Below are 16656 nucleotides of genomic sequence, written 5' to 3' on the forward strand. Positions count from 1 at the left end.
ACAGAAAACAGTGCTGTATTTGATTTTCAATTTGTTTCACAGCAGGAGTTTCTGCAGGGGAGACTTTAATATGTTTACTTTTGAACACTGAGACTTGGTTTAGTGCTCATGAGCAGGGATTCACTTGTTTAAAGCGCTGCATGAAGTGACATTGATATGGGGAAAAGATCAAAATTTTGCAATGTTTCAGTCCAGAGTGCTGTTGTCTGTCTGTTAGGGAATGATGACAAACACACTGACGCATGAAAATATGGATTCTTTTGGCTTCTTCTTCTGCCACATTTGTTTTGCCTAAGCTGAAATTTTAATTAAGAGTAAGTAAAAAGGTATTTAACCAAGTTAATCCCTACTGAATATGTGTTGAATGTTAAAGCACTGTAGGAGAAAGTTTTGACACAGGAACAAGAAAACCCTGGTGGAAAAGTGACAGAACCATTAACATCAGTTTCAGACGATTGTTCATGCAGCAAGAGTTTTGCAGCATTTTTTGAAGCAAAACTTCTTCTGATTACCAACATATTTGCAATTCATGGGACCAGCTTTTAATTCCCACAGCAATGTCTTTCACAGAGTCCTCTCCCACAAACAAGTAATGAAGGGTGGGCGCCATCTCAGAGGGCTGGCCGCTAAGTCAGCATGAAAGCCAGAAAGCAGATGGAAGAGAGGTATTCAAAGACATGTCTGACTTGGCTGAGATATCACCGCAGGTACATTGCAATTTTCTGATGTGCAAGGCAGTGCTCTAGTGACTGGACTGTTTGACTGCATAGGAGCTGTAGGTGTACAGAATAATTATTTAGATCAATCAAAATGATGCAAATGCTGAATTTCCTTTGGAGAGGAAAAGGGAATACCTGTATGGCATGATCCTTGTTTAATAAATAACCAGAAAAGGGAAACAAGAATAAATCAACTCTCTCTCCATATGGTAAAAAGTACTGTCATCCTCTCACATTGTAATCCATGATGCTATTTGCATTGACCTCTTCACATCAGCTTTAAAGAAAACAACTTTAGTAGGTCCCTTGATGGTAGTGGATACTCTGCAAATCAGATTAATAAAAGCTTTGGGATAGCTCAGTTTCTCTTGGTAAATACCACCTGAAATATTCAATTTTTCCTTTCTATCCTCAATAAATCAGTGTCCTGCATAGCAAGGCAATACATTCCACTTAAATGGCTATAGGTGCGAGACATTTTTCTTTACTGTTACTATTTTATGCATCTTCCAAAATTTTGACAAGATTTTATTAACATGTCCCTTTTGAACCTTTTTACTTCTTGAATGTGTACGGAAGGCTTGGTTTTGGGCAACTGCTGTGTAAGTCCTTGACATAAATTATAAATTGTTCTTTAGGGAGATGACCTGCTGGGCAGGACAATGGCAGCAACTTTATTTTTCCTTTCCAGGACTGAACATCCTAGCCAGTGACGCAGAAATACCCAACTGGCTGATGAAAATCATCTTGTGGGGAGGAGATGTCTTAACTTGTATCTCTCATATGAGCTTTTTTGGAACACTGGGGTTTCCCTGCTGATTTGAGAGGTCACCATAAATCACCAGTTTCTGTTTCTTCATGACTGGACAAGCTTGTAAGATTCACAGTAGCAGCAGCTGAACAGAAAGGTAACAGGAATATCTAAGGTAAGTGCTTGATAGTTTTGGTTCTCCCAGCCTGGTCCCTGACTTCACAGACCTTCAGGCTTCCTTAAGAAGTCTAGCTGAAAACAACATGCTTCCTTGTATGAGAAGGAACTATTTGGGCAAATAAGGATCTCCAACATTAGACAATCAGTCAGTCAGGGGCAGTGGTTCTCCTCCCAACACTGGTGGATATTTGCTGTACATAATGAACTCCTTTATTGCCTTGACAGGGTAGTGTCAGTTACATTGGAGAGAGGTGCAACAACAAAACATCATTTATTGGTAAAAATCCCCCCTTACCCACAAATGGTACACTGGTTGACTCTATACGCAATTAGCATAAGCACCTGCTATTTACCATGACCATTGGTAAGGTACTATTAATATGTCTAAGCAGAAGCAGGATCAGACTTCCAACAATTTTTGCCACCCCATCGCTTTTAAACACCTCAGTATTGTAAATCCTTTGACACAGTTTCAGTGCAGGCACTTATGCTATGACATTCAACAATCCAGTGAGTATTAAAAATATTTACACATTACTTTTCATATTGATATGAAATAAAGTTGAAAGTTTCCCTTTATCTAGAACACACCCTACACTGAAGGAGGCAGCTGCAAAATCCTAACAAAAAACCAGCTTTTGACAGTGGACCTAATGAGGTTTTATGCATTTGGATTTATCAACTCTTGTCTACCATTTAAAAAAGCAAGTAATCACTGCCTCAGCAATGAGACTTAAACTGCAGTAAATTTCAACAGGATCAACTTAGAAATGATCAAACAATGCAGAAAGAGTTGTTAAAAGTGATTTTTGCTTCAAATCCTACCAGGAAAGAATGTTTAGATAAATGGTTATTTGAGAATCTATCGCTGTGGGTTCTTTAATTTTTTTATGGCATTCACAATTGCTGGCACTTAGAGTTATCTCAATCCAATCAGGTATGAAAAAAATTAACATGCTAAAAATTACAAAGTAAGTGATAGCTCTCTTTTGCTTTGAGGAAAGGGACCAAATGCTGTTGCTTTGAATGGGTCTGTATGAACAATCTATAAAAAAATGCCAACGCAAGCCAGAAGACAGAAAAAACATTGAAGAAGTTCCATAGTCAAAATTATATTTCCTCAGGTATAGCCCATGACAACTAATAAAATATCCATGTACAGGCAGCTATATCCCTTCCCTACATCAAGTGCCAGGAATGCGATTCTCGTCACATCAGACTAATAAAGGTCCTTGACCTGTGAATTTCTAGGCATTTCCTTAAAGAATTCATGCGGTACCAGACTCGAGGCTGAGAACGAGAGGAAAGGAGGTGATACAGCTCCAGGTTTATTTGTCATTACTGAATGGCTTACTGGTTTTAACAGAGGGGAAAAGCTTTGTTTAAATTTCCACTGAAAGTAATTAATGGTTATTGACTGGCAAATGAAGAACAGGTGACACTCTGAATTAGAAGATAAATGATCTCATGTTCTAGCGTGATAATGGGTTAGTAATTGCTACAAAGCCTCAGACTGGTGCGTCCCATCATAATGCTAGATCATGTCCAGAACACAAAGGCCTCTGTGTGAGAGGTATTCAGCCGTTCACCTCCCGATCCAGCTGCAGAGGGATTTGCTCCATTTATTCTCTGATGGACTGCACAACCGAGGCAAAAGTTCACCCATTCTCACCTTCCTGTTCACATGCTGAACCACATGACCCACGACATGGCTGAAATGGGAAAAAAATATTGCCCAGCTTTGGCTTTTGGATATCTTTTAACCATCACAAGGTCATATATTTTAGGAATTTTTCTGGCACAGGAATTGAGAATTGTGGATTTTCCTGCATTTCTTTGTAAAAGCTTTTTTGGATAGGCTGACAGCAAGTAAAGAAATTACTTGCTTTCAGTTCTGCCACCCTCTCCCTAATTTTTTGCTCAGTCCAGATAACAAAATACGGGTAGATGTTTAAAAGGAGAAGAAGATTACCATGGAAACAATTCAGGCTTCAGCTCTCTTAGAGTATGACTCTTCCCTTAATGGCAATAGTAACAAAACATATTTTTCATATTTGAATTATTTTTGGCTCTGGTCTAGCGAGGCACAAAGTCTAAAGGCACTTCTATGTCATTTACTTTCAAAGACAGAAACGTAAAAGGAGATGCGTAACTAGTCTAGCAAGCAGACACACTTTTATGATTATGTGGACTAGGATATCTGTTCTGCATGCCTGAACTCCAGCCTCTGCCAAAATCTTTCCTCTTTCATCTTTCCCCTCTACTCTTTTCTCTGTATAAACCCCTGCCAGTAGTAAGCACCATTTTCAAACAACATATCCAAAACATGAACCAGTCTTCTCCCTGCCCAAATTTCTTTCCTTATACAGTGTTTGCACCTAGTAAGGTGCTAGCAAGCGGGAGAATCCAAGTTTGACTAACACAATATACACACAGATACATTTTGTGCATGCCACTGCCACTATGGTTGTGATGTGTCTGCTTGTCTCAAGAATCTAGAGTATGTTGTAGATGTGTTTCACCATTAACTTCCAGTCTAGCATCCCAGTAAGAAAACATTTATTAACTGGGCTGTCATCCATGGATAACAAAGATCCGGTAGTTGAGGTTATGTTTAACTCCATATATTTGAGACTTTTGTTTCGCTGTTTGCCCTCCCACTATGTATAGTTAAAATGGGCTCTTCCTATTCAAGAGCAAAAATAAATTCAACATTTAAACTTTTAAATAAGTTGACAATTTCTGATCTAGAAATAAAATACTTTTTTATTTTTTCAAAACAATAAGTATAAAGACTTTTCATATGTTGCATCCAATTCAAGAGCCAAAACAGGTATGACTGAACAGGTCCCACAATGGGATAAATAGAAAATATTCCTGCTGGTACTAATTACTATTGCCTTGCACTTCTACATACACATGCAGTTTTTTCAAAGACCCATACTGTAAAAAAAACCACTTTCATATGTATTTCTAGGTGTTATACAGAAAAATTCTGACTTTGTATTTGCCACACATGGAGAAAAAAAAATCAAACCAAATCAGTAATGTTTACTTCAGGAGATGGAACAGATAGTTGCAGCCTGATGCATGGTGCATTGTCTGTGAGTTTCAGAGGCAAAGAAGCAGAGGCTGGTGAATGTCTAGCTCTACTTACTTACTAGCTCTATCACTGCGGAAGGAATGGGTTACCTCAAGGCTGTCAACAATCAGGGAGCAATTTCTGACTAAGTCAGAAAACATCACCACCTGGAGAGACCCAACAGTACATTATCACCATTTATAGAAATTCTGTCTTTATGGTATTCCATACTCTATTGTCTAGAAGTGGGCAGAAGCATTCAGTGGGTTGGATATGATAGTCTAGTGATCCCAAACACAGCTGTCCTGCTGGGGTCACCACTGAGAAGGAGAATTGAGCATTTTGGGCCAAAGCATGATGAGCCTTTGCAGGGATGTGGGAGCAAAGGAGAGCCTTCTCCCCATATGGCAAACACAAAGGCCTGGCATGACTGCTGTTCCTGCGTGCATCATGAGGGACTGTGCCACAAAAGAGAGGACTATTGTACCAACTCCCTCTCTTCATTGTCCCAACTCAACTGCACTGGCATTGATAGAGGCTGTTTGGCATCTCCCGTGCTGAGCGACGTGTGGAGATGTCATGCCCACGCACTTCCTGCCTGCCTGGGATGAGAAGCAGTTCCAGATGCCACCACCCGGCTCCTCCTGACACAACCCAGCTGACTGGCTGTGGTTTCTCAAGCTGCTACAGAACTGACCACAATTGATGGTCGTGCCTCAGAAAAGTGAGACGGGGCATTGACTCAGAGCTCTGAACCCAAACCAACTCCCAGTTTATCTATTTACTCACTTTTGGAGGGGCAGAGAAGGAAGAAGAGGTGCTACACTGGGGGCTGAGTCACCCACATCTGATTGACTTCTGTGACTGTTAAAAGAGTAGGTGTGTCCTGGGTGTACCCGGTAGGCATCAGAGTGTGTTATATAAGAAGATTATGTAAAGACACAGTGAGACTTACATATAATACACCACAGAGGGGGGAAAGAAATCTCCTTATACATGCTTTGCACACAACAGGGGCACAGCACACATGGCTGAAAAACACCAGTGAAGATGAAGTGCAGCACAAAAATGTTGTGATCAGAGTAAATTGTAAGCTGCCCCTGCCTGACAGCCAACATACAAAAGTGCTGGGCATGAGCCCATGCTCCCTGCCACAATGGGAGTTCAGTCTAGAGTAATGACTATTACTTTAGTACTTGTTTCTGACAATGTTATAGGTCAAGGCAAGCATGGCAAGGAGACTCTTGCCAAAGAAAACCACAGGGATGTGCTGCCAGGCATGGCGATACTCCCAAGAAGCCAGTGACAGCAGGAATATGGGAGTATGCATAATCAATGTATTACTATGCTTTTTCCCCCCTAAATTACAACCCTTCTTGCTCAGCTACTTAAAAAACAAGGGTGCACACCCAGTAAGTAAGAACCTTACTGGGCTGTCACAGTTTGTATTTGAAAGGCAAACATAACTTCAGGATTAAAGTAATTGTCTATCATTGCAATTGGTGACTTTTCACATGCTCAACCCTTTCTCAAAACCTCCAGCAATAGAGGCACTTCCAAAAAAGAGCAGGACACATGCCTCTTCCTTTCCTCTAAAGAGTCATCATCCTGTTTTCTCAGATTACCAAAAATCACAGTGTTGGTGCAAGATCTGTTGCTCAAGGAACCTCCATTCATGGAAAAACCCCTCTGAACACCATTTGAGTATCCATCAAATCTCATCAGTCTAAATACATTTTGATATGCTTCTTCCTTAACTGTGTAATGCTGAACATAAGGACTCCAAAGTCTGTGTACAAAGTTTTTCCTTCAGCTGTGTCTTTTCTGCTCATGCAGAGGAGACGTTGAGTACTTATGACAAGGCAGCTGCTTCCATTCAGAAGAGCAACATTTGCAAACCATAGACATCGCTGACACAAAAAATATAAAATGGGAACAGATTTGAGATGAAAACAATTTCCTCTGAGAGAAAAAGCACATCATTTGATAAGAAACAATGGACAATTTACCTTAAGAATCCCAAGAAAGAAAACAAACAGCAAGTCTACCAGGAGATAGTATGAGATAAGGACTCATTTTATAAACTTTCTCAGAAATTTTTTGAAGTTTCAGTTGAGAAATTTCCACAGAAGCTATTTGAAGCATGCTTGCTGATTTGGTCAAATCCTATGATTTGGCTGTAGAGTTAACTTGTTCAGAGCACAACTGTGTTCGGGTCCGTGATATTTTCTTTCAAGTTGAAAGAGTACAGTTGATTCATTGGAAGATAATAATCCAACAATTACAAAGTTACTAAGATAATAAAATACCTGATAATCTTTGTGGACCATCTCAAATGAAAACAATATCAATGTCTTCTGAAACAAAAGCCCTCACATCTATAGGAAATACTGTCTAACTTCTCTCTCATAAGTAGATAGGCCAATTGTTTTACAGATCTCAGGGAGGACTTGTGAAACTTTAGTAGGCAGTTCTATTAATAAAAGCCACAAGAATTATAATCCAGATAAACCTTAAAGGTCAACCTTCCCTGTTAATGCAACATGATGTTTCTCACATGGACCTCGGGTGAACACAAAGTTCTCATTGTGTTATCAAAAACTAGATTACTCCTTTTTTTTTCCTTGTGTCACTGAATGTCAAAATATTGTTCTTTCAATATGTGGGAAGTATTTGTATACTGTTTTATAACTGATCTTTAGTTGCTAGCTGGAGGCAAAAAAGAAATAGTAAAGCTGCTTTTTGGGAAACCTCAACCAACAATGAAAATTAATATAGTCCTCTTTTCCTGCCAAGAAGTTTTGAACAGATTTTTAGGTCCACAATGGTTTGTTTATTCTTCAAGTGGTTATATTGAAAGTGACATGTGTGACACAAAGTAAATTAATGAAAAAATACAGAAAGGATGCACATATGCTCTGTTTCTTTAATTTTAACTTTGGAGGATATTGTCGCAATTGCTAACAAAGAGCTTCCTTAAATTCTGTTTAAGAGAAAAGGGAAACAAATTCAAAGCTAAAGAGAGAAAAAAAAAGAGAAAAACTGAATTGTATAAAGTATGTCAGTGTTTTAACCACTTAGATTTGAATTACATAGACAAGACTATAGAACAAATACATGTTTCCCAGGCTCCACCTAGCAGACAATTCGGAAAGATATTTGACCCGCTTTCTCCTCCCTTTTTACCCTTCCAGAATTAATTTTCCCTGCTATTTTTATATGAATGTAAGACAAAATACCTCTTCACAAAGAGGCAGACTCCCATTTGACAGGATTACTCACCGCTAAAGTAAAGGGTTGTACCCAGGTTGTGGTGAGGGCAGAGAAGTCTTAGGGACCTGTGCCAGGAAGGGCTGGTTGGGGCCATGATCTAACCACAAGAAAATAGATGAGGCTTTCAAGTCAAGTACTGGCATGTTCACTGGAGCAAAACTGTCAGCCTCAGAATAATGATCACAATGTAGATATTGATCACAAAATGTTTACAGTGCAACATTTGACTATAAAAAGATCCTGGTTCCTGCTTCTAACACCTGTTTACCTCCTGTTTCTTTCCGGGATTGCTTAAGCACTTACAAGCTGGCTCGTGCTCCTTTTGAGGGGGTCAGAGGGACACCATGATCTATGGGCCAAAGTACTACTGATCCCCACAGAAACAAAAATGCTTTTATCCATACCATGACTCAGAAAATTATTTTCTCTCTCCAAATCTTCCTTTCCTTTCCTCCTATCTGTCAAAACTGCCTCTGCAGCTTGCTAGTTTCTCTACTCGAGGTTTGTAGGTCTGCTCAGTGCCTATCCAGTAATGGGCCCTGAGTCAGGTTAAACCACTACTTGTACTCTAAAAAAATTGCTAAGAGCAGCAGAGAACTGCCAGAGCACAGGTAGATAGGCTCAGAGATAATAAAGCAGCACTTGATAATGTTTATACATGTTTGAGGGTATAATTTGGAAGGAAGAAGAGTAATCTTTTAGGACAGTAAGAGTAACAAAGCAAGAGCACTGAGACAAAATTTATGAACAGTATTATTGAAAAAAATGCAGGGAGAAAGAGTGAGTCAATAACATAAAATTAACCTGAAATTTATTTCATAATTTATATTTCCCCCTCAAATTTCCAGAGTTCTTGCTTCATACTTTTGAACATCATGCATTTTCTCCTCAGACAGCTATGAATTTAAAGATGTTACATTCCTGATATTTAATATATTCCTGAATGTTAATCTAAAATAATTCAATTGAAATGAAATTTAATTTAATTGAAATTTTAATTTACTCCTCTTGATAAAAATATTTATATCGATTGGATTCTTAAAAATGAGAATCGTTGTCTGAATAATCTGTGTAAATAAAGAGTCTGCTATCTTAAACACATCACCGAACTTCACTTTTTGATTTTATTGCAGTTTTCAGTGCACTGGAGTTGGAAATAAGAAAGATTTCCACCATTAATTCATTGTTACTTATGAGACAGTGATAAAATTGTACATCAGACACTGTTTTGCTAACTATAAAAAACAAGAAATCACTTGAAAAAGAGAAAAAGTATGCTAAAGTAATAATGTCATTTCTGGTACAATGGACTTTTTTTTCTTTTCCTTAACCAGAACATTTCAGGTGACAACATTTTGGAATTTGATGGTAAATTCCCTTGGCTGAGTACAGACTGAGACAAGCGCACGACTTTGATGCCTGGGGTATACGGTAATGCAATACAGAGGGATTTATTTTCTTTTTTATTTTTACCTCATGTCACAAGTTCAATTTTAGGCCAACAGTACCCAAAACGGCCACCATGTGATACAGCAGTTTCTGCAAAGAGTCTGGCGGTTTTTAACCCAAGCCCTGGGACAGAGGAATCTGCCTCACAGACTTGCTGCCTCAGTGTTAGCACTACAGTTGTTCTGATCGAGTTCCTCTGTACTCAGAGTCAGGTAACAACTCATCGTCTCTGCCTTTCCAAATTGGGGCACAGAAATCTCAGCTAAAAAGAAGGCAACAGCAAAATGATCCCAGAAACAAAAGGATATGTTTTAGAAGTCTGTCTGTGCTGTGCAGATGTGAAAAGGCAATGTGAAGATTACTTTTGAGCATGCTCAAAAATACTTTTGGAGGGCATTTTGCATTGACCTTCCCTTGGCTTGCTCTGGCCATTCTGATTTTCCACCATCATCAGTAATTCCTGCGACAGCAGTCAGTTGCACCAAATCCTGCATTAGGGAAAGAGAAAGATCTGCACCGAAAACATAGATACAGCTGCTCTCCATGGGCTAGTGTCAGAATGGAATAGGAAATTTTATTTAGTTTGTTCCCAGCAATAAATACAATCCTGGCATCCTGGATAAATCCTTCACATAACAGCATGTGTTCTTTTATGCACCCTGGGAGCGATTCTATTTAAAGCCATGGAATTGTGGGTGTGAGACTGTAAGCACATCCACTTACCCAAAACAAAATTAAAACCTGTCTTATATTAGAGTCAGGAGAGCTGTTACGAAAAATGCAAACCATATGAAGTTTTAAGTATACTTATGTTTTTTATCTGTCTCTGTGCAGCATACACAATTGACTTTCACTGCCTGACATGAAGTGACGACAAGTGTTTTACCATATTATTACAGAATACCCCAGTAGCATTATCACACTTCAACTTTTGCTTGCAATAAATCTCTGCTACATGCTTGTCAGAAGTCATTGCTCATATCACATCCAGACAAATTAAGAGCCCTCCCTCCCCAGTAGACATGAGTGAGACTTCACACACTAGGTATCCTGCCATTAAGGCTGGAATAACTCCTGCGGGTCAGACACTGGGAACAACGTTCCCACACGCATTACTTGGCAAGGGCCAGAGGTCTGTTCTCAGGCAAATAACAGTGGCACAGGCATGAGTCATTGCAGAATGCAATGGATTTATCACCACAATGACACCATCATCCCTTATATGCTGGTTTCCATATGCAAGTCTCATTCAATTTTTTTATTCTTCTTCCCAGAGATTTATAACTCAACTGCTGAAACATATTTCACATGAACACAACCCTCTGTTCTGTATATTTTTGGAGTAGCTATACCATAAACCATATTCTAATTACAAGGATCCAGCTTTAGGTCCAGCGTGCTTATTGGTTTCAGTTTGGTCCAGCAAAATGATGAGCAGTGTTCCAGTCTCAGCAGTGTTAACTTCACTAAAGTATTTAATCTTACATCCCAAATTCTGCTGTCTATGAAGCTGGAGTCATAATATTTATGCAACTAGAGTGCTTTAAGAAAGTTAAGTGTAGCACAGACATTTCATCATGAAGTGCACTATTTCTTATACAATTAGATTTGACTTGGTACCTTCATAGCAAAAGGTGGGAATTCAAACATTCTTCCTTAATACTGACTAGCTCTGGACTAATTAAAGACAAAGTATCAAGGAAATGTAAGGATGAGATCACACAGAAATCACTGTTAAGATTACATTCTCCAAAATTCAATATAATAGACATTTCTTGAGATAGTGCACATTTTTTGTTATGATGCAAGAAATAAGTGAGATAACTACTTAGGTGATCAAGATACTACTAACCAAGCAACACTGGTGTCTTTTAGTCTCTTGCCTATATTTCAGAGAAATTATTTTTTCTCTTTTTGCAAAATAATTGAAGGAAACTTGTAAATTAGCTCTTTGAATATTCTCCCAGACAAATATTCTGTCCTGCCTAACCATGCCTAATTCCAGCTTCATGTGAAATCAATTTCATTAATTTCTACAGCCTACCAACATAAGAGAAAGTGGGGCATATAGCTCATGTCACTGTAAGTATCTCTCTGATGCCACAGTCTTTTCTGCTTTTGACCCAAGAGGTAGTTCTAAAACCAGGTATGAAACAAACCATTGCATCACATGGCAAAATAACAACTAAACTTACTATTAAACATCCTCACTTAGACTCTTCCCCTTTTCAGCACAAAGAAAATAGCAAAACATGAGACCATGTGGGAAGGAAAGGAAATAAAACCATCGTGCTGGACATCTTGGAGAAGAATCTAAAGCCTGAGACTACTGTATTCAGACCTCCCTTGAATCCTGCCCTCTCTAGCTGCCACCTCTCAGTCCCCATGCTGACCCCCTGAATCAAGCCAGATGGGACTGGCAAAGACATGTCAAGGAAGTGCTGAAAAGGTGACTTGGGTCTCTGGCAGCTAGTCTGGAGCTCATTTCTATGTGAAATCTCTGGGGGCTCCTGCTTTGCAATTTCTCAGGAATGTTTAATTCTCCTCATCCTTTTGCTGAGTCTCTCTGGAGAGGTCATGGAGGCCTGTGACATCCCTGGAGGGCACTGCCTAACTAAATTAGCATGAGATAACTTTGGACTCTCTTCCAAACAAGAAAATACAAGGGAGAGAATTTCATTAAAAGCAGAAGACTAGGTGATCCAAGTTAATCCCAGCCCAGAGCTGCTGCAGAAATGTTCTCTGTTTATATTTTGACTTTACTCTCTGTTACAAAGTTCACTGACTATAATGGAAGCTGTGTTAAGTGCACAACTTGACCTCAGTTGACCAAATCTTAGTTTCATAATAAAGACAAAAAGTGGGTTAGGCAGCTCTAAAAGATCTGATTAGTTACTGTTTGCCTGTTTGTGTGTGACCAGGTGGGGCACTGAGTGAATGGTAAAAGATAAGCACTGATGAACTTAATTCTTTTGATGAGCTTTTTAATCAAGAAACATTAAAGTTTTAACATGCAACACTACTATAATGCATATGTGTGTAGGCTTAGGAAATACAACCAAGTCCCAGACTTGCATTTTGGGGTTTTTTCATGACTTGTGTACACAGAGTTTTATTTGGGTTCCTTCAATGCATGGTGTTAAAAAAGACAAGTTGGAGTAGAGGGAATGGCAACATCTGCATGTTGTTCTGCAATAATGTTTTCCATGCAACTCAAGGCAGGGTAAGACACAAAGGTAGATCAGCACACCCAGCAATATACCACCTCATCTTTCAGCAGTGTAGCAGTCCCAGCAACCATCACAGCAGATAGCTCCAGAATAAGGATTTGATTTTCTGTATACAAACAGGATGAGGAGCAAATCAGAATTATTTTTACTTGCGCTGAGGTTGTTACAACTCACACTAGGGAAACAGAAGATAAAACAAAAATGTACCTGAAACATCTCATTGCCTGAGCTTCATCTATGGGAAAAACTGAGCTGGTGAGACCCAGGAATTCACACTTCAAAATATTGTTAAATATATTGGTAGTAGTAAAGTGAGACCACCAAACTCAGTACAATATGAATGAAAACCATATTATTCTTGAACACATGAGATTAGAGAGGGAAATCTTTATTAAAAGCTGTTTTTAAGCCAGTCCTGCATAACAGCATGCTTTGGCTATATTGGGACAAATCCTCCTCCTTCTGAGAAGACAAGAAGAAAAGGAAAAGGTACAAAAGTTCATGCAGTTCACATTAAGGACAACCCAATGCACTCTCTCCCTTCAGGAAGGAAATATTAGCATGGCCCCTCAGCTAAACTCTGAGGGCAGTGATCTGCTGGGAAACATGATTTCAAGTCGGCAGATCTTGGGGCACCAGCAGGCTAAACCTGTCATAATTGTCTCTTTTTCACAGAAGAACTGCTGCTTTGCCATGGGTGCCACCAAGTTTGTACACACGCAGTTAAAAAGCTAATTTTACCACTGAGCTTTTCCAGAGGCTGACTGTCTGTTTAGTAAGTGCTTTTCCTAGGCTTCCTCAAAAAGATGAAATCATACTCCAAAGGAGAAAGTTATTCCAGCATGGGAGAGAGACTGGAGAAAATGCATCAAAATAACTTCCTTCCACAGTGAATATTCTTACCCACCCCTTAAAGCTTGCTTCATCACCAAAATCACACCCTGAAATCAGGCATGTGGGCCCAAATCCAGCCCCCCTGGAGTCAGTCAAATCTTTGCTATAGACTCCTGTGAGGATGGAATTTCATTCCGTATGTAGGAGCCTGTCACGGCCAAAGGCGAAAAAGAAAGGGTGTTTTCCACGCAGGCTCTGCTTTTCTACTTTTGTGCCCCTTGGGAAACTGGTGCAATTAGATCCCTATTATTATGTACTGGAAAGGCATATTTGGCACTGCATGTGAGTGTATGTACTTAAAAAGCAGAGGGAAATTTTAAATATAACTTACTCTCTTTTAAACACCAGACTTTATATATAAACAACTCAAAGTTGCTACAGTCTGGTAAGTGAATAATTAGGGAAAAATAAGCATGTGAAATATATTATTAGCTGGCAGAGAAATGGTGCTAAATAAAATTTTAACCCCTTTTAAATGCCAAAACAAGGGATAAAATTCATATTTGTGTCCAAAAAATAACCTAACTTCAAATATTTGAACCAGAACCACGAGGAAGGAGACTTTACAGCCATAGGCTTTTGTCTTTATTGTAGGACTTCCTAGGAAGGTTCAAATAGGAAAATTAACCCAAAGAGACTAAAGATGCAATCTCAACAAATATACTATGTGCATTAAGCACATCCTTTGTAACAATTAGAGTTCCCCTTTTCATCTACCTAAATTCAGAACTCTCTGGTCCTGTGGACAAGCCCACATGGGGGTTTAATGCAATTGAACTGATTTGCTGTACTATTTAATCCAGGCTGATTTTCCTCAGCATACTGCACTATGAGGTGAATATGGTGAGTGATAGGATCTTGCAGTTCTTACTATAAACATTGAATTTTCTTACTTTTTTTTTTTTTTTTTTAAATCTAAGAGGGCTCAAATTGTGTTCTGTTTCCTTGTTTCCTTAAAAATGTATTTTCTCCTTCTTGAGTTTTAACTGGGTACATTAGTCTGCATTGCCCTAAATTATCAGCAATAGTATTTTGAAGGATTTACCAGGTAATCTGCTTTACCTCCTGAGAAAGCAGCAAGTTAATGGTGGAGAAAATCCTTGATGAATTTTCAAATTCATCATGCACAGGAGGGCACATCCTCAGATGTCATATGCATATCCTGGTATGTCAATTAGTCTGTATTGCCTTTTGGATATTTCTGGGTAAAAGTATCACAGTAACCCAAATAATTTTAATCACATCTGAACTTTTACATGTCTTACCAGAACACATTTGGATAGGGAGGAAGGATTTTGTCTTTATGTTGCAAGGCAAGAAAGGAAGATGCCTTTTTTTCCAACTCCCCCAGGAATTAAATGCCTGGAGGAGAAACAGGAAAGAAACCATGGTGACCTCTCTGAACTTAGGGAAGCAGCTGCCAGCTCAGCAGGAATAGCATTGCTGATGGACTCTTGTACCTACCACTGGAAGAAGCCTTTAAGCCTTTCTTGCTCTTCCTCCCCTCTTTCTTTCCTTCCCTGTCTTTGACATCTTCTAGCTCTAAATTATACAAATGGAAGAGCAAGAGAGAACTTTCAGAAGCCTCAGGAGTCAACTTGTTATTAGACTGGATAAGGAAGTCACAAAGTTAAAGTTTCCAATTATCCATGCAAAATCAAAACAATATAATTGCTGTAGTGAGCAAGCAAAGCATTACTTTGTTTAAGGAATGATTTATGTATCATTTCTACTTTCTTGAACACTTTGTCTCTTGACATATTAATGTTATTGCTCTCTGAATTCAAATTCCAGAAAAATGTTTATGCTTCTAAAAAAGATTTAAACTTGGCAGACATGAAACAAACCTATGTCTCATATGTAGGGAAAAATTTCACACAAAAGGAAAGTGCTGACTTTTCTAACTCTAGATTTAAAGGTACCTTTGAATGTTTCTAGCCAAGTTACCACAATGAAGTTCATCAACAGCTTATTTCCTCTACCTTTGAGAAAATGAACTTATTAAAAGAACAGAAAGTAAAATAAATAAATATGTTGAGGGGATTTTTTTTTAAAGATTAAAACTGTGAAAGCAAAACCAGAACACAGTTGATATTCTGATCCTAAGTATTTTATTACACAGATTTAAACTTGCGCATCGAAGGGGATTCATACACATATATGAGGGGGAAATACAGCCATGTTCCAGTACCGACACCACACAGAGATACCACATGACACTGAAACATGACTGCTGGTCAGTTAAGGTTTCTTTTTGTCTTCCCTGTTGTGAAGCTAAAGTAAATGTATCATTTTAAGACTGGGTATGAAGAGCATTAAGTTAAAGCACTTACACTTGTAGTGGGTTAAGTGCACACAGTGCATCTGCTATTTGGATCAGCTACAGAAAGCAACATGCAACTCTGCCTTAAGTGCCTGTTCTTGTTCTGTTTTCTTTTTCTCTTTTATTTTCGTTGTTTGGGTTTTCTTTTTTCCCCCTCCCCAGTGCAAAACCCAGGACAATCAAGCTCAGACATTTAAGGAAGTAGTTTAGGCTCTGCAGGTAAAGGAAAGAGTTGATATGGGGCTCAGAGAAGAAGGCAGTTGAAGAGGGAGGTGGAGGAGAGGAGAATGTTTTCTGCCAACTGACCCATATTTAAAACTGTGTTTCATTTTCTAAAACAAAATGAAAACACTCCTCTAACTTCGGGAAATCCTTAGAAAAACAAGAAAAACATTGTTTCAGAAGGCAATTATGGTTGCTAAAATGACACATCATTTTTGAATAGAAATACGTAGGAGAGAGTAAACTAGTTCTTAAGGACAATAGCAAACACACATTGGACCTAAATGTGCTGTTTCCTTGGCGCTGTTACATTGACAATTAAATTATTCAGGATTTGCACTACTGTAACAAAAAACAGAGCCAAAACCATTATTTCCATCACTGACTAAGAAATACTTCTTACTGTGCAAAAGTTTTAATAAAACCACATAATGAATTATTTAATCAGTAAATGAAACACAGATTTATCAGAAAATTCCTAATAGTATTAGGGGTAACAGTAGTAGTAGGAATAGTAGCAATAATAACAATAG

At 38.7% G+C, this 16656-nt stretch overlaps 1 protein-coding gene across 1 annotated transcript in view; it reads right to left on the minus strand.

The window, feature by feature from the left end:
• GMDS (GDP-mannose 4,6-dehydratase) overlaps positions 1–16656 on the minus strand; it is a 405591-nt gene that overhangs the window by 83293 nt on the left and 305642 nt on the right. The window lies entirely within an intron of this gene.

Source organism: Lonchura striata, chromosome 1 (genome assembly GCF_046129695.1).
Source record: "Lonchura striata isolate bLonStr1 chromosome 1, bLonStr1.mat, whole genome shotgun sequence".
Classification (NCBI taxonomy): domain Eukaryota; kingdom Metazoa; phylum Chordata; class Aves; order Passeriformes; family Estrildidae; genus Lonchura; species Lonchura striata.